Below are 25,417 nucleotides of genomic sequence, written 5' to 3' on the forward strand. Positions count from 1 at the left end.
CTGACTTGTCCCAGCGAGGGATCTCGTTTAAGGTTTAAGCATTCACATTAAATGTGTTGTAGTGTCAATTGTTTCCATTTATACTTACTTTACTTTCTCCCGCTTCCCCCCTTTGGGGTTGTACTTATACCATATCCATGTCTTTTCTTTATAATCTATAACTTGATTATCCTCGTACGAGACCTTAATAAAATCACGAAGTAACAAGAACCTTTCTATATATAGTGTAAAATCTCATCTGATGATCTGTACTTGAGTAATGTAACCCATGTAGCAACTTATCCACGGTCACTTTCCACTTACCCCGATCGGTAATTAGTTAGTACTTGTAGTCGTTCCAAATTCTTAACTGGGTAGCACTTATATTCTGATGATAAGTGTTCCAAGATCTGATGCATCATTATATTTATCCCAACCTGTATCATATGTTTCCTTTAATAGATTTACAATACATTATTTGTCCTTCAGGCCTACAGTCCTTGTCTGTTAAGGATTCCATTATGCCCGAGGTGAAGTCATGTACACGCAGTACTCCTTTATGCCTTATGCTCTTTTACACTTGTTGTGTACCCAACACTGACTTCTGACATACCCAGAATCACATCAAGTTCACCTTAGTAATGGTTTATCTTATCACCTTGTCGTCGTACTACACCTTTAAGTTCGTAGCTATATATTTCCCTTTTATTTTATACTCGTACTCAATTAATTACGTCTATCTTGGGTGCTTCCTTTAGTATTCCCTTACCATTTCTCTAGTCTATGTCCATATTTTATTCTGTGCACGAGGAATCTCATGCTACCTCTGTATCCTTCGGAAAACACTACTTCTACATAACCTCTTTTCTCATTCAAAACGTATTCTGTTCATCCCTCTTTGTTCTTATCGCACCAGTCACTTTCTGGCACTCATTCTGCTTCGTTGCTCATCTTTCTATAGTTTTGTCTCTTCACAACTCTGTCACTTATATTACTCGTATTCTCGGCTGCGCTGTTATCTCGCTCGCTTCCTTCTTATTTCCTTCTTTCATTTAACTCCTACTTTTCTTGTGCTCGTTTTCGTTTTCGTTTTCACTTAATCTCCATTCTGAACCTTCCCTATAGGACTTTATAAATCTTTCTTATTTGTTCTATAGCTCACCTTTATACTTTAGTCACATAGATCACATCATCTCTTTTAGTCACTTCCTCACCAGACTTTACTCATTTTCATAACAATCCTTATTGTATTCACATTATATTCTGGTCGTAATCAATCCTATAGTGTAACACTTCTTAACCTTTTATCCTTTCTGGTTAAGCTTATCCTTAATACCTCACAAGCTGTCTTATCAATACATTCATTTTCGTGACAATTTTTCTTTCTTTGTACTTTTGTCTCAATCATATTATTACTTCTTCTAACTATAAACTCATCGTAATTTACTCTTGCTTGTCAATTCCGTTGATACCATAATATAACAACCTATCAAGATTTTCCAGCCTTTTCTAAACCATCTTTTAGCATCTCATGCCCTTCCAAATTACCCTAGCACTTCATCAACAACACATGGAACACATGATCTAAGACAACCCACAAGTTTGAGTTTTCCTTCTACAAATTCCATCTCCAATTAGTTCATTAAGAACTAATAAACTCAAGGACATAAAGATATGGTAAAATGTTACCTCAAGAACACAAGAGCGCTCCAACTCTCAGATTACGTCACTATGAAGCATCCTCCAAAACCACCACAAGAAGAAGGACTAGAATCCGACAAGCACCACGGGACTTCTAATGCTTGATTCACATAGTTTACCTTCAGATTTGTTCTTGGGTCATGAACGGACTATTTAGTTCATAAACTACTTGATGTATGCTTTGTACTCTTCAAATAAAAGTGAAACTTAATTGCTGGACGTTGTTGCTCTTCAACATGAACGTTTTCTAAGGTAAAATGTTGCTGGAAAGTATTCTGGTCCGTTCAAATGAATTCCAAACTTTGCTGCTCATATTTGCTTCTTCGAAATAAAATTTCCCAAATAGGAATGATGCCTCTTACGAATGACATGGAGGGTATCTCTTAAAGCTTTAATCCAACATGATAAATTTACCATACCGATGTCGACCTCATAATTACTATTATTATCAATTCAACCGTTAACTTTATTTCTCTAAGTCAGACGTACTGGTAACTTAGTCAAATCTTACCATTACTGTTGACATGACCTTTCAAGACTTTTTACGAACTTATATTTCATTCTCTTTTTATTTCATGGAAAATTTTGACAGAGTTTCCTCTATATTTCTTACTATCCCAAAACCTGCACGCAAAAATACCAACAATGCCTCACAGGGCCAACATATACATATATATTATATCACATCATAGCTGCACAGGGCTCCCCATATCAATAACAGTATGAAAATGACGAACTTACCTAGTATGTCCAACTCAAACTGTACCTGTTACACTTTCCTGTTTATTTTCCAATTCTATCTTTAACTACAGGTTTCAATCATACCTGCAATATTCACACTATATCTGACATATATTCAGCTTACCGTTACTAATTCCTTCAGCTTCTTCTGTGCGCACCTTATAACTGAACTTATCAACAACATATATACATTCAATCCATTTTCTTACTATACTTACAATAACTTACCTTGATGATGGCCAGTTTTCCATTCTATATATACAAATTTTGATAATGTAACCTCGAGGAAATGTCTTGCCTCTGTAACTCCCAGTAGCATCATTTACCTTCTCTTGTCGACACCACTCTCCTGCTGAAATCAAAGGTCCGTATATAAGGGATATCATTTCCTATCTCTTGGATCTATCGCACGATCTAGAGTAAGAAGGAAAGATAATATCCTAAATGTCCTGTAGCTTCCTGTTTATAGATGTGGTGCACAACACACTGATAAACAACACTCTACTAGACACGGTCTGTAGAAACTCCGAGGATTAACTGCTCTGATACCACTTTTGTCATGACCCATCCCCGTGGGCCATGACCAGTGCCCGAGATGGACACTCGTATACGTACCTGTTAAACATAGTCAGGCTGACACTATAGACAATATAGGAATTGACAAAGATCCAAACGTTCATGATGTCACATATCATGATAATCTGTCTCCTGAGGAGTCACAACCAATCACATCGTAGTAAAATACGCAAGCCGACAAGGCTGCCACTATATATCGTTATACAAGCCGACAAGGCTGCCACAACATGTCAATACCATACATAAGCCGACAAGGCTATCGCAACATGTGAATACTATACATAAGCCGACAAGGCTATCACAACATATCAATACCATACGTAAGCCTTATAGACACGGCTGAACAAAACTTATACATAACCCACACATATGTCTACAGACCTCTAAGAGTATCGATAGCGAAATATGATGGGACAGGGCCCCGTCGTACCCCTGGATAAACATGTATATATACAGCAAAAGATCTGTATCAAAAGTCCAAGCTCTGGAACAATAGAGCTCTCCAAGACAGCTGAGTGGAAATCCTAAGCCGGAGGATCGCCAAATCGAGTATCCGTACCTGCGGGCATGAAACGCAGCCCCCCCCCCGAAGAAAGGGGGTCAGTACGAGATATGTACTGAGTATATAAAGCATGAAATACAGTAAAGAGGATCCTGACTGAAATAGAGATCACAGGAGACAAGTATGACATTCAAAATACCAATACACTTGCCTTATGAAATGTAAATCGTGCATATCAATATCATATATCATACCCGGCCCATTATGGGACTTGGTGACATAATCATATCATCATCATATATATATATATATACCGTACCCAGCCCTCTAGTGAGGGACTCGGTGACATAATCATATCATCATCATAAATATATATATACCGTACCCGGCCCTCTAGTGAGGGACTCGGTGAATAAAGTCATCACATGCCATCCTTGGTGCCATAATCACATCATCATATCGTCATATAACCTTATCATCACATCATCATATCATCATATATATACATATACCGTACCCGGCCCTCTAGTGAGGGACTCGGTGAACAATACAGTGAACTGTGCACGAGAACATACCCGGCCCGGGACTCGGTGAAAGACATATTGAGGCATGCACGAGCAGAGGAGTGAGAACCCATATGCAAACTAAGTCATATCTGAGGCTCAATAGAATAATCAAAATGAATCATCATTTGATAATCAAGACAATAATCATATCATGTACCCTTCGAATGTCACTATGGATTATATCAGAATAGAACTTCTGGAATCATGGACACGTATCAAGACATAATGAAGTACCTTCTGGAAATCAAGAACATTAGCCATCCTAGTGGCTCTAAGAATAGGAACTTCTTTGGAATCATATACACGTCGTCTGTTTGTTTCATAAAGATCATGCCAAAAGGAAAGAAGGGTTAGCTTTACATACCTGTTTAAGGTTAATCGTAATCTCGTTCGCTTCGTCGCCCCTTTAGCCTATTTAATATAAAAGTAACGCTATCGTTAGTAAACTATACTTCCTAGCTCATAAATCTGTAACCAATCGCCTATAGGACTCATTCTTTAACTTATACTTTCTTGATTAGGGTTTTCATTAGTTAAGGACTTAACGGAAATCGGGCATCATTTCCCCTATATATTCGCCTAACCCGAATTTCCAATTATCCTCCTGTTATCACAGAAATACCAACAATAACAGCAATAGAGATATGCATACAAAATTCTTACAATTCAGCCCATAAACAATTATAACAATCCAACAACCCTTCTTAATCCTTTTCGACCCACAATTTCATATAACAACGATCTCATGCATTCTCTTACTTCCAATTTCATCCAAACCAACTTTAATAATTCCATCACAACACTATTAATACAATTACACCACAAAATAAGAAAATCTTACATAAATTTTCTCGGAGGAATTTCTACACTTAATTGCTCCAATTTCACAATTTCTTCTTCCCCAATTCAATATCCAATGTTGCTATCACCTCCTTGAACTTGTAATTCACTTGAAACTTGATCAAAATATTCAACAAAACAAAATTTTCTCCATCACCATGGCTGGCCGAGAGCAGCCATGGAATATTTAATTTTTTTTTCCTAACTTGATTTTTGGTAAAATGAATTCAAGTGTTGATTCCTTCATTTGCCAATTGTTTATATATGGCTCCCCATGTATTGCCACGTCCACCCCCTATAATGACTCACCAAAATATTTTGTTGAATTGTTATTATTATTATTTTTTAAAAAACTAAAACGGGTGGGGCCCACACATAGTAATTAAGTTAATTAATTTTAATTAATCACTAATTTTTGCGTAAAAATTTAATCACAATTAATTAGTCCCTAATCCCTAATAATATTTCTACACTAAATAAAATTTATAAACAATTTGTGTTCTAATTAAAATTGAAAATTAAAAGTTCCTATTTCGTATACGAAAATGATCCCGTCTTTAACTTAAGTCGGTTAGCTTGCCAATAATCTCGACGTATAGGAATACGGGATATAACATCTTCTTTATAGATGATGGCTAGAATGTAGAGAATAGCCTCTTTGAATGGCTAGCCACCATCGTTCCTCTCCATCTTATCTTCACTCCACATGACCAAGCAATCATCCATACGTCCTACGCTCTCCTAAGAAGCTCCTCAAAGGTCTCAAAAGCCTCTTTTTGCTTCAACATGGCTTGTAGGGCTTAGAATCCCTTGACTCGGCCTCGGGTGAAGCAATTTGAATCATGTGTGCTCCTCGGGATCGTATCATCCTCCCTTTCTTGAAAAGGATTCGTCCTCGAATCTGAACCTTACAAAACATAGGAGATAATGAGCACACTCTCCCTCACAAAACACACAAGGTAATCATCGTAAGGCAAATGATAATACCCAAAGTAAGAAAATCATGTAACCAACACACTAAATGGATCACTTTTATGATATTACCAAGCATTATAAGGATTTAGTAAGTGTAAGTATCCAAATAATGCCCAAGTCACTTGGTTATTGAAGACATATTGACAAAAGGGTAAATCAAAGGATCCAATGCATTTAGGAAAATAAGCATGCAAGTTCTCATTATCCCTAGAAAGCAAATAGCACATATCTCCCCTTAAGTCAAGAAACAAGTAATATCCTTCATGGCTAAGTGTAATTTCACAAACAAACCCATCCCAAGTCAAGGGTTTAATCACTACACTATCCCACCTGATGAAAGGAATCACTCCTAAGTCAACACCGGGGTAAAATATGAAGGTATTCCCCACACTATTTTGCTCACATATTCCACACAAGCCCACAATGAAGTGAAATAAGAACACTAGAATAGAATCACATGATTTGATAGATGTGCTACTACTATACTCATCACACAAAGAAGTTACCTCCATAGCTTTAGAAAGCCCAAGAATAAGCATAAGCCACGAATAGATATCGTCCTTGAAGGAAGTACAAGATGTGACTTCATACCAAATTGTTTCCCAATGAGGCTTCCTCCAATAGTTAGACTCTCCAAGACTCCTCCTTTAGTGAAACTTCACAAACAAGTCAATTAAATAATCAAGTTTATCAAAAGAGAGAGTTTTACCTTTAGGATCATCGAACCAATGCCAAGATTTGAATAGCATCTCCTCACCTTTTAGGTAAGAAGATCAAGCATAATCCTTCCAAAATATAGGATCATTTCCTTGCACATTGCTCCGCTTCTTTAAAGGACACTCACTTTCGGAAGCCTTCTCCAAATTCGATATTGGTCCATTAAGTGGGTCACAAACCCCTAATAAGGACTCTTCGTTATCGGGGATGGTGTCAACAAATTCACCCCACCCCATGCTTGTCATCATGACCAAGCATATCATCATCCCATAGTGGGTTACAAAACACTTTGTAGCCTCCAAGGGTGGAAACATTCTCAACATTACCATACATCCCACTAGGTACATCAATTCCACAAGTCATGTCAACATCAAATAAGGCATTATCTTTAAGGAGAGAAGAATCAATGAACAATGAAGAGTCAAAGCATGCAGTCTCATTCTTAAATAGACAAATGTCACCTTTCAACGCATTTTCATTTACATGACTATCCACAAGATCAATTACATCAGCATCATCACTAATTTGAGGGTCATTAAGCATATCATAAAGTTCCTCAATTATTGGACTGTCATAGCAAACAAATTGATTATCACAAGTATCCACACTAGTTGGACGCAAATCGATCTTGCTAGAAGAATCAATTCTGTATCGCTAGAATCAACTAATGTGTGAGCTATCAATCACATGACAATGAACTAACATTCAAATCACAAGTGTTAGCACTAGGTGGACACAAATTGATCTAACAAGAAGGATCAATTCGGTCATCAAGAGGATCAACTAGTGTTGAGACACCCCTATCACCAACATTGTAAACAAGTTTAAAGAACTAAGCTCAGCACATAGTAAAGACTCATTCAGCTCACATAAGGACAAGCTATCATTCATACTCAATTCAACAACATGATCAATCACATCATTTGGAGTGTTAAGTTTAGCTATTTTACCTTGAAGTGCACACAAAGTATCTTCTTTAATAAAGTTTTCAACTTTGGAGTCCATTTGCTCATTCGGGAAGCCTTTAACTACCCCATGAACTTTTAAAGTGTGAGGCTCATCATTCTGTCTATTTCCAAGAATACCTGCACCATCTTCAAAAGGTTGCTAATAATAGATTCTTTTTAATTGAAAGATGGACCACTTGAACAAACTAAAGGACTTGAGCCAAGAAGTTTCAACGTGGTTAAAAAGAGAAAAACTTGAAAAGAATTGGCACGAAAGAAATACGGACTCAAGAACTAGTTAACAACCAAGTAAGGATCAATTACTAGTTGTTATTTAGCTAGGAGAATCAAAGAAATGAGAAGAAGAAGTAAACAAACCTTGGTCAATACTTAGACAAATTTGGGATGTTTTTGGGCCAACACTTGGAAAATTCGAGGCTTCTTGTAGTGTTTTATTAATACGCACGTAACTTTTTGTATAGAGCTCTGATTGACTAACGGTTTATTTATTTGGAAATTAGACTTACTGAACTTGAATTTAGGTAGGTTATGGATTTCATAACTCCTTATACACATGAAGATATACCCCCCTAAAGTTGGGCCAAAATCTGCCAAAATTTAGAATTTTTTTCCAAGTTTTGAAGAAGACAACTCTCGGAATGTGGACCCCATGCGCCCATCTGGTGCGACGGGGAGTCCTGGAGCGTCAGGCTGACGTGTCTGCTGATGTGGCACTGACATAAGCTGCTAACGTGGATATTTTTTAGAGATTTGTTTTGGGTCCACATAAACACCTTTTCACCCTTTTGACTTGATATTTTTGGATCAAACACTCTTTTTGGTCTTCTTCTTGACAATGAAGATATGAAGATGCTTATGAACTCGAAGAACATCCAATCTTCAAATCAACTTGTTTTTGTACCAAAATTCAGATCTAAGCTTCCCTCAACAATTAGAACAAAACCCAATACCAATTGAAGCCAATTTCACCTTCAATCTGTTATACCCCGTATATTTATACGTCGAATTATTCGCAAGCAAATCGACTCAAGTTAAAGGCGGAATTATTTTCGGACACGAAATAGAAATCTTTAATTTTTAATTTTAATTAAAACATAAATTGTTTATAAATTTTAATTAGTATAAAAATATTATTGGAGATTGGGGGTTAATTAATTGTGATTAGATTACTAAATAAGAATTAGTGATTAATTAAATTAATTAAGCTTAATTACTATGTGTGGGCCCCACCCGAATTAATAAAAAAAAATATACAAAAATGACTCAACAAATAATTTGGTGAGTCACAAAGGAGGAGGACACGTGTCCTCCTATAGGACACCATATATATATAGAGTTTGATGAATTGATTTCACTTTCTTTCATTTATTTTCCAAAGAAATAAAAGAAAAACAAAGATTCAACTCATCCATGGCTGCTCTCAGCCAGCCATGGAGTTGAAACAAAATTTGATCCTTGCATATTTTAACCAAGTTTCAAGTGCAATACAAGTTCAAGGAGGTGATAGCAACATTGGATTTTAAGTTGGAGAAGAAAAAATTGCGAAATTGGAAAAATTAAAAGTAGAAATTCCTCCGAGAAAAATTTGGTATGATTTTCTTATTTTATGGTGTAATTGGGTTAATAGTATTGTAATGGAATTATTAAAATTGGATTGGACGAAATTGGAAGTAAGAATATGCATAAAATTGATGTTATATGAAATTGTGGGTTGAAATGGATTTAGAGAAGTTGTTGGATTGTTAGAATTGTTATGGGTTGAATTGTGAGAATTTTATATGTATATCTCTGTTGTTGGTATTTCTGTGTTAAAAGGAGAATAATTGGAAATTCGGGTTAGGCGAATATATAGGGGAAATGCTGCCCGATTTTCGTTAAGTCCTTAAATAACGAAAAACCCTAAATGAGAAGTGTAAGTTAAAGAATAAGTTCTATAAGCGACGGCCTACGGATTTACGAACAAGAAAAGTATAGTTACTAACAATAACGTTACTCTTATATTAAATAGGCTAAAAGAGCGACGAGGCGAACGGGTTCACGAATAGTCGCTAACATGTATGTAAAGGTGTCCCTTCTTTCTTTTGGCATGTCTTAGATTTAAGTGATGAATGATATGAGCTTTGGGGTAATCCTATTCATAATTCTTGAGCGTGATTCATGATTTTTATTCACTTCTTGATGTTAGAACTCTTAAGTGATCGAGCCTCCCTCTTCAGTTTTCTGTACGTTGGATAATAGTCGATGTATATCAGTTCCTATTCTTAGGAACTCTAAGATAACTAATGTCCGGACTTCTATAAGATGTTTCATACCATATTGACATATGACTATGATTCCTAAGGCTCTTTGATATACTTTATGATGACATCCGAGGGATGTTTGATATGTTTCCGAGTGGCATTCGAAAGGTATTTGATATGACTATTGTCTTGATTTTTCAAATGATAGTTCGTGCTGATTATTCCATTGGGTCTTTGATATATCTTGATACGTATATATGATTTCAGAAGTTCTATTCTGACATAATCCACAGTGACATCTGAAAGGTATTTGATATGACTATCATCTTGATTTCCAAATGATATCGTTTTGATTATTCCATTGAGTCTTTGATAACGTTTTAAATTGCATATGGTTTCTTACTACTCTGCTCTTGCATGCCTCAATATGTTATCGTGCCCAGTCTCACTGCATTGTTCACCGAGTCCCTCACTAGAGGGCCGGAATATGATCTATATATACTGGAGTTATGCTGTGTTATGGAGTTATGCTGTGTTATGGAGTTATGTTGTGTTTCGGAGTTATGCTGTGTTATGGAGTTATGCTGTGTTACGGAGTTATGCTGTGTTATGGCGTTATGCTGTGTTTATGGAGTTATGCTGTGTTTATGGTGTTATGTTGTGTTATGGCGCCAAAGACGGGGTCGCGACCATGTTCACCGAGTCCCATTGTGGGCCGGATATGATATATGATATTGACATGCATGATTTATGTTTTAAAGGCGAGTGTTTTGGTACTCTGGACATTGTACTTGTTTTTGTACTCCTTATTTCAGTTATGATCCTTTTTACTGTATTTCATGCTTTATATACTCAGTACATATTCCGTACTGACCCCCTTTCTTCGGGGGGCTACGTTTCATGCCCGCAGGTACAGATAGTCGGTTTGGCAACCCTTCAGCATAGGACTTCTATTCAGCTGTCTTGGAGAGCTCCGTTGTTCCGGAGTTTAGACTTTTGGTACAGATCTTAAGATATATATATATATGTATGTTTATCCAGGGGTACGACGGGGCCTTGTCCCGTCATATTTCGCTATCGATACTCTTAGAGGTCTGTAGACATATGTGTGGGTTGTGTATAAGTTCTGTTCAACTGTGTCTATCCGATGTGCTATGATATGATGTTGATGTGTAGTGGCAGCCTTGTCGGCTTGCGTATCATTTTATGATTTGATCAGTTATGACTCCTCAGGAGACAGTTTATCTGAATATACAGATATGATGACGTTATGAACCGTTGGATTTCTTTTGCAAGTTTCCATATTGTTCATAGATTCAGTTCGATTATATTTTAACAGGTTCGTATACGGGTGTCCAGTTCGGGCACTAGTCATGGCCCATGGTATTGGGTCGTGACAAAAGTGGTATCAGAGCAGTTCGTCCTCGGAGTGTCTACAGACCGTGTCTAGTAGAGTCTTGTTTATCGGTGTGTTGTGCACCACATATAAACGGGAAGCTACAGGACATTTAGGATGTTACCTTTCTTTCATAATTAAGATTGTGCGATAGAGCCCAACCATAGGAAATGAAATTCCTTATACTAACCTTTGATTTCAGCTGAAGAACGACATCGACAGAAGGAAGCGACTGACGATATTGGAAGTTATAAAGTACACAGGTAAGTAACGGTGCGAAAGAGGCATGTCGGATAAGGTAAGAATAGTGAGGTATGATTAACATGTAAAGTTGAAGAATGAAAGGGGAGGCAGATAGGAAGGTGTAACAGGACATATCGTTAAAGGATCAGGTACGTCCTGAGGTTCGATATGCGAGGTAAGTTCCGACACCTTTATACTCTTTACTGGAAATTGAGAGCCCTATGTGGCTATGATACGATATGATATATATACGTATATATGTTGGCCCTGTGAGGCATTGTTGGTATTTCTTGCGTGTAGGTTCTGGGATAGTAAGAAATACAGAGGAAACTCTGCCCAAATTTTCCCAGAAATAGGAAAAAGAAGAGAATGAGATATAGGTTCATAACATGTCTTGAATGTTGATACCGATAGGGTAAATTTATTATGTTGGACTAAAGCTTTAAGAGATACCCTCCATGTTATCCGTAAGGGGCACCATTCTTATTTGGAAAATTTTATTTCAAAGAAGCATAAATGAGCAGCAAAGTTTGGAATTCATTTGAACGGATCAGAATACTTTCCAGCCACATTTTTACCTTAGAAAAGCTCATGTTTAAGGGAAAAAACGTCGAGCGATTAAGTTTCTCTTTTATTGAAAAGTACAAAGCATACAACAAGTAGTTCATGAACTAAGTGATTCGTTCACGACTAAAGAATAAACCTGGAGGTAAACCATGTGAATCAAGCACTAGAAGTCCTGTGGTGCTTGTCGGATTCTAGTTTCCTTCTGGTGGTGGTTGGAGAATGCCTCATGGTGACATTTTACTAGTTCTTATTTTTTTTTAAAGCCACCAGAAAGGTGGAAATTTTATTGAAAAGAAAATTATGTACATATCAATCCAAAAGTGATTGATCAAAGAGAAGAAACAACAAAATAAAAGGGGTGATAAATCCAAAAGTGATTGATCAAAGAAAGAAAAATAGCAAAAATATATGAAAAAACAGCAAGTGGAAAAGAAAATATAGAAGGAGAATGTAACAGATTAGTGACAACTATAAATCCTAGGGCCTTGACTTGATAACACCTATCACACCTTCAAAGTCTCACAGGTGGGATGTTTCAAATCATGTGAATCATTCTTCAGGCAGTCTTGAATATAATTGTGTTCATTTGTGGGCATCTTCTGCTGTATATGATCTAGGCCACTCTCAAACTAGTACCATTACCAAACCAGCATTAAGCATATCATGGAATGTTGTAACATCCATATTAAAAAATTAGCATGATGAACACACTAATATCTCCTTAACACAGATGCTGCATCAGTCTATGCTTCAGTCTGCATATTGGAAATGGCTCTTTTATATGCCTAATCTTCAGTCTGGAGCTTTATCTTGTGTTGTTCTTATTCTCAAATTGGAATTCCAGCCTTCACTATGTTCAATATCCTCCTAGCTTTACTTGGTAACTCATGGAAACTATTAAAGTGAATTGTACCTGGACATATGTAGCATGCACCTACTAATTTGCAGCATTTGAATCTGATGCATCTCTTTCAATTTAATACCTGCCCTTAGCTTAATCCTTTACATGAAACTATCCTCTAAGTACAGCCTGCTATCCATATCATGAGCATCACACCATTTATATTAAGGAATGAGCATGCATAGCACACTGATACCACCCTAATAAAAATGTTGTAAATGCTCACAATCAGTTGGCAAACTGTGATCACAGTAGTGGCAATTCTGCTGTCAGTCTGGTGCTTTATCTTGGATGGTTCTTATTCTCAAATTTGGGATTTCTCCCTTGTCTATGTTCAGAATCCTTTTGGTTTGACTTGGTAATTCTTGAAAACTATGAAACTGAAGTGTACCTGCAAAATCAAAAACCAAGTTAGTTAAAAAATATGCCAGCCCATTGCCTTCTCTATGTATATGCTCCACAACTACTGTTTGATCCTCCATCATTCTCTTGATATCATCCACCAGCATTGAGATGCTCCAAGGGACCTTTCATTCTTTCTTTAAAATTGTTATGTCTCGTATTTTTATACATTGGGACAACCCGGATTAACTATGATAAGTTAGGGCCAAGACCATTCCAGGACTTGAAGTCGGGATTCTTGACCTTCGATTCTATTTGGAGACATAAGATGTACATGAAATTGTTGGCATGGAACAATTAGGAAAAGTTGGGACCAAAAGTCACAAATTTGGAAGTTGAAAATCATGCAAGAAGTCCCACACTTTGTGGCCAATTTTAAATGGTCCAACACTTGTGTGGGCCATGGACACTTGGAGAGTTAGTATGGGAACTTAAAAGATGACTTCTAAGTCATCTTCTCTCATTTTACACTTAGAATAAAAATCAAGAAGTTGAAGAACAACTCCAACACCCCATTCGGCCAAGAACCAAGAAAACCAAATCCAATTTGAGCCATTCCAAAAATATTTCTTTGGTGCAAATCCACTAATTGAAGGTCCCTAAGTAACGTGGAAGTGTTGTTGGAGCGATCAAGCCATCCGTTTAGTAGATCGCAAACCCTAGGCAAAGTGTGGAGTTGAAGAAGAAAGGTAAGATTTGATCTTGTTTTATGTGTTATAAATGTTGTATACATTTTGTAGTATGCTAAAATGGATTAAAATCATGAGATAGGGTATGTTGGAAGTGGGTCGTGTGCTTGGTGTGTTAGCCGTGTGAGGTGTGTGTATGTTTTGTGGTGTGGAGGTGATGAATTGATCTTATGTAGCATGTTTGATTGTTGTAGTGTGTAGGATGGCTAAGAATCAATAATATATGCATGTGTGGTAATAGCCGAATGTGGGTCATACTATATGCCAAAGAACGCATTAATGTCGCTTAATGTTTTAGTGGTTGTGGTGATGACTTTTATGTTGGAAATAAGAGTTTAATGTCGCAAGTTGATATGGTAAGTGTTGCGGACTGATTTGGAGAGTTATGTGCAATTAGTGCAACTTTTATTTTTGTGAGAATGATATCGTTATAGTGTGGATTGTTGATACAAATCATGATTTGAAAATGAGGAGTGTGTTGTAGTGAAGTTCTCAGGTTTGGGGGCTGTTTTCGGGTAAATTGGAGAAATTCTTGGATTGTTGGAAATATTGTGTAACTTGTTTGAAATGTCATTGAATATTGTTGGTATGGGTTCGGGTTGGAAATTGAATGTATGAGCGATAATATGGCTTGAATGTAAGCCGTCGAATTGGATATTATGAATGTTGTCGAATGATGTGAAAAAGTGTTGTTAATGTTGTTATATCCCGTATTTTATGCGTTTGGATATTCCAAGGTAGTCGTGATGAAGTTAAGGGAATGACCACCTTCCAAAATTATTTTTAATGTACAAGTTGGTTATTAATATCAATTATGGACACTACTAGAATGGAAATGTTGAGAAAGGCCAAGGGTATGAAAGAAAATCGGCGAAGGGGTTCATGGGAAATATTGCGGAGGACTAAGGGCAAAATGGGAATTTCACAAAAAGTCTTGGAGGTTCAAAAGAGGCCTTTGGCCGTGTGGTGTGTGGCATGTGCCCACATTTTTATGGATTAATTATAAATAAGTATGGACAAAGCTTGCAAGGGAAGATTATAAAGTCATCTTTTATGACCTTGGAAATTTCTAGAAAATTTGAGAAAATTGGAAAAACGAAAAAAAAAAAAGGGGAAAAGAACCAAAAATTGCACATGACCAGCCATGTGCATGTGCCTATATATATGTGTGTGATGAATAATAAGAGGCAAGTCATCATTTTAGGTTCTAGAGAAATCAAGAAAAAGAAGAGAAAAAAAAGAAAGAGAAAAAAAGGGGGGGGGGGGGTGGTTCGGCCAAGGCATGGCTGAACTTGGTCCATGGAGAATGATCATGGAAAAATTATTTTTCCTAGCTTCTCTACTAATTGAAGGGTCCTTATCGACATGAGCTAGTTGTTGAAGTAAGTAAGGCGTTCGTTTGCATGATTCATACTTCTAGCCGAGGTTTTGGAGAGCCAAATGGAAAAAAAAAAGTAAGGTTCAATCCTCTTCTCATGTATTATGAATGATTTATGCATGTTGTGGTATATGAAAATGGATGAAAACCATGAAAGGTTGTGTGTTGAAAGTTGAGGCCGTGTGTATGTCTCTTTGGTGTGAGCATGATGAACAAATTTTATTTAATGTTATTTGATTGTTGTATATGTTGCGGAGTGTGAAATGAATGAAATTTATGGCAATATGGGTGTATGTAGTATGTTGGCCGTGTGTGTGAGTTGTGTTATATGGAAAAGGATGAATGAATTTCATGTAGCATGTGGTTGTTGTTGTAATGTGTAGAGATGGATGAAATTGTATGAAAAATGTGTAAGAAGTCATTGTGGTAGAAAATGGTGTTGTCTGGTAGGTTAAGGTAAATTGATGTAATTTGATATTCTAGCCGTCGCCGTTATGAATTATGTGATATTGAATGAAGGGTGTCGTCGAAGTTAATGTATACGAATGATAAGTAGATGTATGGTTGGGATTGACGTTGAAGGTTTCGGATGAATTAGTATGTTGATTAAGTTGTTGGAACATTGTGTGAATTAAATTGAATTGGATTGAATTAAATCGAAGTAAATTGAATGTTGGAATATTGCTAGAATAATTGTTAGTATTGTTGTTGATTTGGCCGTGTTAAATTCCCGAATTGATGTTGTTGATTTGGGGCCGAGCCATATTCTCGGGGTTGGTATATTTACAGGGGAGATTCTGCCGAAATTTCGGCAGAATATAATGAATGTGTTGAGAGATTAAGGCAAGTATATGACCAAGGATCTAAATGAATGCATGAACTCTTTTGAATGTAGACTAGCAAGTTTGGACGGGTGAGCGTAACAAGTTGGTCGCGACACAGGTATGTTATGGCTCGTCCCTTCTTCCTATGGCATGATCCCGATGTTACAATTTTGTAATTGTTTCCATATCGTCCTTGTTTTGAAAGTTAGATGTCTATGATTCTAAGGTATGCTTACTTTCTCGATAACCCGTCAATGTTTTTCCAAAATGTTCGTACTTCTCCAAAATAAAGGTTATGGTGTCGTAAGCTCTTAGGACAATGATGATGTCAAGGTTGAGAATGTTCTATGATGATTATGATAAGAATGATTTTTCCGGAAAAAAAAAAGAATGACTTCTGAAATGTTCATAAAAGGTTCTGAACTTCAAACGCTCATAACTTTCGTATACTAATTCTGATTGACCCGAAACATGTTTCTGAGTCTTCATATGTTCCCCATAACATCCTTGTTTTCAAAAGCTAGAAGTTATGAATTCCAAAAATGATTTCCTTTCTAAAAGTTATAAATGTTTTCCAAAATATTCATTTTTCTCCAGAATCCAAGTTTTACGATTTTGAAAGTTTTTATAATTAAAACAACGACTACGAAGTTATGATGATAATAATGAAGCCAGACATGAGAAAGTGTCTATGACGAATATGCCAAGGATATGTTCTTACCATGAATACGACGATATGAAATGCTAAGCTACTTTTGGATAATGACTATTTTAAAGGTTTAAAGTACACGAGGTAATATGTTATGATCCTTTTTTATGTTTTCCCAAGATAATGTTCTTCATTGATAGTCTCGCCTTATAATTATGGCGTGACATGACGACCATAATGATTCCATAATACAATCGGAGGTTACCGACCTTACGTCACTCCGATAGACACATGACTTTCCTTGGGCTCTCATGCATGCTATATATGTATATGGGAGGGGGGAAGGGATACATGTATATGGGGATATGGGGAAGGGAAACATGTTTCATCGCCACCTGGTCAGCTGGCATTATCATCCCGGACGCGGGATGCCCGGACGCGGGATATATGGGCGAGCCGACATATTTCGGCGCAATGTGGGCGAGCCGACTTATTCGGTGCTATGATATGATATGACCCGATAAGCATGCATGGTTTCCGCCCTAAGTGGCATTCATATGTACATGTATTTCAATCAGCCTATGATACACTATATGACTCCCTATGACATGATATGATATGATATGACATGATACGACAGGATATGATATGACATGATATGAAATGATATGATACGATAAGACATGAATTGCTATGATATGATATGATATGATACGGTAAGACATGATATGACATGACATGATATGACACGATATGATATGATATGTTCCCTACGAGATGCCATATAATTCCCTTGTGATTATCTCCCCTGGTACCTCTCCTTGTATTGTCGTTCATGCCTTACATACTCAGTACATTGCTCGTACTGACCCCTCTTCTTCGTGGGCTGCGTTTCATGCCGCGCAGGTAAACCCAGATGAGCCGAAGCCATTATAGAAGATGTTCCAGCGAAGTTGGCGAGCTCCATTTGGCCCTGGAGTGTAGCCGAGTCAGCGTACTATGCTATGATGTTTCGTTCTATGTTAGAGACTTTGCAGACGGAGTCGTCGGTATAGAGTGTCAGCTTGTAGACGACTTCGCCGTCGATATGTTATTATGTTTCACGTCACGGGTCCTATATGATGATAGACTTTACTTATAAAAAGAAAAAAATATTGAGAGCTTACTATGTATTTTATTCTGAATTGATTCCAGAGTTTATATATGTAATAAGAGTCAGCGGGTTCGCTCGGCTCCAAGTATGGGGTCGGGTGCCCATCACACCCTAGTAAGGTCCGGGTGTGACAAATGTTATATTATCTTTCGGATTGGTCATTGGGGTTGCTAGGTTGATTATTGTTGTTGTTGTTGTTGTTGTTGATTCTGGCCGAGTTAAATTCTAGGGGTTGGCCTATTTATAGGGGAAATGCTGCCCAAATTTCTGTAGAATTAAGTGTCAGTTTGGAATAAATTGCCTAGTGCCGATGGCTAATGTGTAATACTCGTTGACGTATTTGTAGACCTTGGGGAGCCCGAGGCGTAGGTTGGATTAGCTTGAGTTGAGTTAGCTTGGAGTGCGTACGAGGTATGTAAAGCTCAACCTTCTTTCTTTTGGCATGTCTTAGTTATAAATAGGTTATGTCACGACCCTCGAGGAAATTCTAAATCCGCAATCCGAGTATGTAATTCGGAGGACTTTTGAAAGAATGTAGTATGACTATTATCTCGATTTTCAAAGTACGGTCATTTTACTTATAAATCAGTCCATGATAATGATTTTATGCATATGGTTACTCATGACTCTGCTCGTGCGTTCTGTTATATCTTTCGCCGATTCCCGGGCCGGTTCTGTTGTCGTGCGCCCTTTGATATATTTCGGTGTTATGCTGTGTTGATGGTTCACCGAGCTACTCGCTAGAGGGCCGGGTTCCACTTATATTGGGTGTTATGCTGTGTATGGCGTTATGGTGTGTTATGATGTGTGACGGGGATACGGAGATTTGAAACCTTCTGGTGTTATATTGTGTTATGGCGCCATCGACGGGCGGGCGACCATATTCTCTGTGCCCTACGCATGACTTATATTTTGAGAGTATACATTTTGGTATTTTGGGTTTGCACTTATGTTCTGTACTTCTATTTCGTTTATGCCTCAGATTTGTTTTCTGTATCTTCTGCTTTGCATATTCAGTACATATTTCGTACTGACCCCCTTTCTTCGAGGGGCTGCATTTCATGCCCGCATGTGTAGATGCAGAGGTTGGTGATCCAGCCATTTAGGATACCCTCTTCTGCTGTTTAGAGTGCTCCTCTTATTCCGGAGCCTACATTTTGGTATATATCTTCGTTCGTTGCATATGTATGTATTTGTTCAGGGGTGTGGCGGGGCCCTGTCCCACCATATGATTCGGTCTGTCTGTTTAGAGGTCTGTAGACGTATATGTGGGTTTTGTGCCTCCTTCGGTACGGGTGTGTTTGTATGATCCCACTTGCCATGGCAGCCTTGTCGGCGTGCGTTTGTATATGTTTTGGGTCGTTGCGCCATTTGATATCCTTGTCGGCTTCTGATATATATGTACATATATGGTTGTGTTTGAAATGTGTCTGAGACAGTTTGATATAATTTGAGGCAGCGTGTGATATTTGTGCCCGTATACGCTATCTGTATGTGATTCGAATTTGTTGAGTGTGTTCGGGTGCCCAGTTCGGGCACTAGTCATGGCCTACGGGATTGGGTCGTGACAAAAATCATCTTCATAGACATGGAATCAGTGTCTATGATCAATGGGAAAAGCTGCTTTTCCACACAATACCTCATTCCCATCCTAATAGCCTTAGCCTCAGCCACAATATTTGTTCCATCTGTCAAAGTTTTTGCAGCTACATACACCAAGTCTCCCACATCATTTCTTATACAAAAAGTTGCTGAACTTGGACCTAGATTTCCTTTAGCAGCTCCATCTGTATTACACTTGAAAACACCAGATACAGGTCTCCTCCATTTAATAAGTCTGCATATAACAGTAGGCTTATATTCTTCAAAGAACTGAACAATATGCTGCCATGTAGTTGGAATATTCAGCCCAGGAAACTGAATTTTACACAACATATGAATATTCATATTTATATCATATAGCACTCTATTCAGATTCATTGTACAACCATGAAGCCTATTGTTTCTCCACTTCCATATTTGCCATACAACAAAAGCAGGCACTGCTTTAAATATCGATTTCATTTTGAAGTGGCATTTTGCTTCCCACCAACTTCTTATAGCATGTTTTACCTGAATACAATTCATATTCAAACCAGCCCCCATATTGAAGTATCTCCATACCTTTGTAGCCAAATCTCCACACAGAAATAGATGATTTATTGTCTCCATCTGAGCATTATGACAGCAACAACACTTTGAAACTAAAGGAATGCCAATACTTGCCACCACCTCATCAATTGGGACTTTAAACTTCCACAACCTCCACAGGAAAAATGAAATTTTAAAAGACACACCTTTGATCCACATATTCTGAAATGGCATAGTTACATTAGCTTTTTTCCTCAGTAGCTGCCATGCATTACTTACTGTAAATTTGCCTGAACTTGTCATCATCCACCAAGGTCTATCCCATTCATTTGATGCATATTTAATGTCAATTTCCTGTATTATATGCTGCACAATATCTTCAGGAAAAAGCTGCATGAGTTTGCTGATATTCCATCTTCCATCTGTCATAAGTTCAGAAACATCTTCAGCCTGCTCATTGATTTGCCAGGACTGTGGAACCACATAACTAAGAGCACCTAGTTTAGTCCAATTATCAAACCAAATGTTCGAGCTTCCAATCTTAGGCGCCCACTAGATTTCCTGTTCTATATTATCCCTAGCTTCCAACATCATCTTCCAGACTTGGGATCCTCCCTTCCATTGTACCACCTGAGGAATTTGTTTTTTACAGTATTTATTCCACATAAAATTAGCCCATAGAGAACTAGTGGTTCTAAACTTCCACCATAGTTTAGCACATAAAGCTTTAGATGTGTCATAGATAGACCTGAAGCCCAAACCTCCTTCATTCTTGGGAATGCACATGTTAAGCCAAGCTGCCCAGTGTCTGCATCTACCTTCTTCCTTATTATTCCAAAAGAATTTAGCAAAGATTCTGTGTAATTCCTTTAGAACACATTTAGGAGGCCTTATAGCAGATAGCACATGAATGGGAATACTTTGAAGCACACTTGTAATCAATACTTCTTTTCCTCCATAAGACAACAACTTTCCTTTCTATGTTTGTAACCTGTCTTTGACATTCTTCAATAATGCAGTGTAATCCACCTTCCTTTTCCTGGCATTAGTGATTGGTACTCCAAGATATGTAAAAGGAAATTGACCTCTCACAAATCCTGTTGCTGTTGCAACCTGCTGGCTTAACTCATGTGATACTTTGCTGAACATATAAAATGAACTTTCCCCTTATTTATCAGCTGTCCAGACACTTTCTCATATTCCTTAAGAGTATCCATGATCATTTGTAAAGACTGATTATGTGCTGAAGAAAATTTGATTGTATCATCTGCATATGCTAGATGATTCAAATCAGCACTCCACTTTGGCATCCCATATCCAACAAATCCAGGCTGATCAAACAAAGAGTTTAGTGCCCTTGAAAGGACTTCTACAGCAATGATGAACAAGGCAGGAGAAAGTGGATCCCCTTGTTTGACACCCCTTGTAGAATGAAAAAAACCATGGGCCTGGCCATTTAGGAGGACAGAATACCAATTATTTGCCAACAGCCTCCAAATCAAGTCAATGAAAAATGGAGAAACTCCCATCTTTCTCATCACTTTACATAAGTACAACCATGAGACCCTATCATATGCTTTTGCCATATCCAATTTAATCACAACATTTGCTGGTTTTCCTCTCTTCCTTATATCATTTACAATTTCTTGTGTCAATAACACATTGTCAATTATATTCCTTCCTTTAACAAAACCGGATTGATTTGGAGAGATTACCCCGGAAAGTAGCTTATCAAGTCTAGCATGAACTACTCTTGAAATGACCTTATTGATAAAGTTGCTAAGGCTTATAGGTCTCATATCAGCAAATGCCTCAACCACAGTCCTTTTTGGCAGCAAAACCAGATTTGTGTGAGTGATTGACTTGGGGAAAGTATGTCCTTCAAAAAAAACTTTAACAATCTTGTATACATCAAACTTTATCACCTCCCAATACTTCTGATAGAATATACCAGAAAATCCATCAGTACCACAAGCACTATCCCCATGTAACTCAAATACAACCATCTGTACTGTTACATCCGGTATTTTTGTATATTCGAAAAGTTTGAGATAACTTGACTTGTAATGAATAAGGTCATATTTAGACTTTACTTGGTATGACTGTGTCAGTTACGAATACATTGGTGTGCAATTACGAAAGGAGGCCAAGGGAAAAATTGGAATTTTGGAGACTTGCTTCATGAATTATAAAGTGTAGCCATCAATTTGGGGCACAAAATAATAAGAAAGTGAGGCCCAAATCCAAGGCCCAACCGGCCACTTAACTTTAGCCCAAGTCCATGGTGATTAATTAATTACCATGTGACATTATGTATGCAACCTTATCATAAGAAGGTTCAAGAAAAATCAAGAAAGAAAACAAAAGAAACCAAGAACAAAAGAGAGAAAGGGTTCGGGTGAGAAAGAGGAAAGAAAGAAAAGAAAGAAAAACAAATTTGGAGCCTAATCTTGGGTTCAAATATCCATTTCTTGTGGGATTATTACTAAGTGCAAAGTCCTCTACAAAGTGATATATGTATTTTGGCAAGAAAGCAATTTTAACCTCCAAGTGAAGAACTTGAAGAAAGGTAAGGATCTTATGTTTTTGTTGTGTTATGGAAGGTATATGTAGGTTGTAGTGTGTGTAAATGAGTGAAAATCATGAAAATTTTGTGTGTTGGGATTGGATGTGTGTTGGCCGTATATATGTGCTTGTATTGCATGTCAATGGTGACTTGAATTCATGTTGAAATCTAGTTGTAGTTAATGTGGGAATTGTATTAGAAATGAAAGTGGAATGAATTAGTGAAAGTTGGAGAATATAGTATGTGGCCGTGTGGTACTATGTTGGTTATGGAATATGAATTTAATCTTGTTAGTATGTAAGTGTGTTATGGTGAAATGAATGGAAAGATAATAGTCTTTGTTGTCATGGAAAAATGGTTACTAAGTTGTTGAAGGAAATTATGCAACCTTGTTATGATTTACGTAAAAATGGAATGAAAGTATCAAGAGGCAAATTATGATTAATGTTGATGAATTTGGAAGATGGAAATGTGTTATGAACTTGTATGTTGAAGGTTAGGAAAAGTTGATAAATTGTGGCGTGATGGAAAGTTTGTATGTTTGAATATCTTATGTATATCTTGTGAAAATGATATGATATGCCCCCGAATCGTGTTGTAATGACTTTGATGGGTGATGAATATGAAAATAATAAGATTGGTTTGAAAGTGTAAGGTCGGAACGGAAAGTTGGCAAATTGTGCCCTATTATGTATTTTGAGCTACTTGTCGTTATTATGAATATTGTTGTTGGGTTGTGTTGATTGTTTGGCTGTGTTTAACTTTTGGGGAGGTCATGTATACAGAGGAAATGCTGCCGAAATTTCGGTAGGCAAGTATGTGTTAAGTTTGGACTATTGAAAAGTTGAAACTAACAAATGGTAAACTTGACCATTTCTAGATTTTAGACGAAATTGGAATCAACGCCAAGCGAGCGTAAGGCGCTATCGAGGTATGTAAAGCCTTCCCCTTTATTCTTAGGCATGTTCTGAATGTAATAGGCTCGGCCGCGAGCCTTGAATACGACTCCGTTCCTCGGAATTCGAGATGGAAATCCGCTCCAATACCTTCAGTACGATTGAAATTAATTTCTTATAAAATGCCTTTAAAGTGAACTTTTGTACGAAACTTTCTCAAACGGAGTCGGAATACTTCCGAATGATTATGGATGACCTCATAAGATCTTTTATCAGTAATTTACGCATGTCACCTCGAGTTGGTCCGAGGTGGGCCCACGGAGCCCCGATACCTCTTGTATGGCCTAAATTGCCTTAGTTTTGTCTGTTTTTCACAGGAAATATCTGAACTATCATTTTGACCATGATATGACTGTTGCTATATAAATCTTGCGAAAGGGTTTTGGATATCTGAAAATCTGATTCTGGTAATAATCTGTCGTGCCTTCCCAAGCAGGATATAGCCGCATTTTATGAACGCTATCCGAATACTTCGATTTGACTCGCCATTTGTCCTACTTCAGTTTGATTGAGTCTGTATAATGATATGTATGAATGTGGTTTCTCATTAATCAGTTCGTACATGTGCTATGATTCCTTTCACCGGTTTATATCGTGCGGATGGGCCGCCGAGTCCCTTGTCGGGGGCCGGGTCCCATGTATAAATTCCGAAGTATGATGTGTCCGGTTCCGGGGTACTGTGGTATATGTCGTCCCCGGTTACCGTGTATATGTTACGAAGTATGATGTGTCCGGTTTCCCGGCGTGTGATCTGTCCCCGGGGTTACCGTGGTTATGATATGATGTGTTATGTGACGAAGATGTTCGAAGATGTGAAATCTTCTGAAATATGATATGATGTGGCGCCAAAGGCAAGAGTGGCGGCAACGTTCTTGTGCCCTATTATGATTCTGTCTGTCTGATTGGATTCTAATTCTGTCTGTCCGTATGGATTGTGATTCTGCCCGTCCGTCTGGACCATGATCCTGTCCGTCCGTTCGATTTATGGTTCTGTCCGTTATATTTCTGTGCTTCCGGTTCAGACTATGATTATGTTTGTTATGTTTCTGCTTTACATACTCGGTACATTTTTCGTACTGACCCCCGGTTCTTCGGGGGCTGCGTTACATGCCCGCAGGTACAGACGCACCAGAAGATACGCCGCCAGTCTAGGGCTCAGATTCTGCTATTTTGAAGAGCTCCTTTGTTCTGGAGCGTGTACTTTTGGTATATATCTTCTGTCTTCTGTATATTCTGTATGTATGGCAACTCCGGGTACGGCGGGGCCTTGTCCCGTCATATGACTCTGTATGTCTGTTAGAGGCCTGTAGATATGTTTGTGGGTTAGGGTCTTTCTGTACGGATGTGTGTATAAGTTATGTTTGGGGCGACCCCATTCGCCGCGGCGGCCGGTCCGCATACGTTTATATGTTGCTTTGTTGGCCGGTGTGGCCTTTGTTGGTATTTTCTGTGCGCAGGGTTATTTTGGATAGTCGGTAAAACAAAGGAAACTCTGCCAAAATCTTTCTGGAAATTATCTAAATTTGAAATATAGCCTTGACGGCTTCTGCTTTATACTTGAATGCGTTTGATAACAGTTGAGATAGCATTGGATATATGTGTTTGGGTGCCCAGATCGGGTACTAGTCACGGCCTACGGGGTTGGGTCGTGACATGTACTTCCTCTATAGTAGGCTGTTAAGCAAGTATTAAATTATTCTCCTCCCTTATCAGTTCTAGAATATGATTAAATATTGGATAATCTTCTCTCACCTCTTC

This window comes from Lycium barbarum, chromosome 8 (assembly GCF_019175385.1).
Source record: "Lycium barbarum isolate Lr01 chromosome 8, ASM1917538v2, whole genome shotgun sequence".
Taxonomy (NCBI): domain Eukaryota; kingdom Viridiplantae; phylum Streptophyta; class Magnoliopsida; order Solanales; family Solanaceae; genus Lycium; species Lycium barbarum.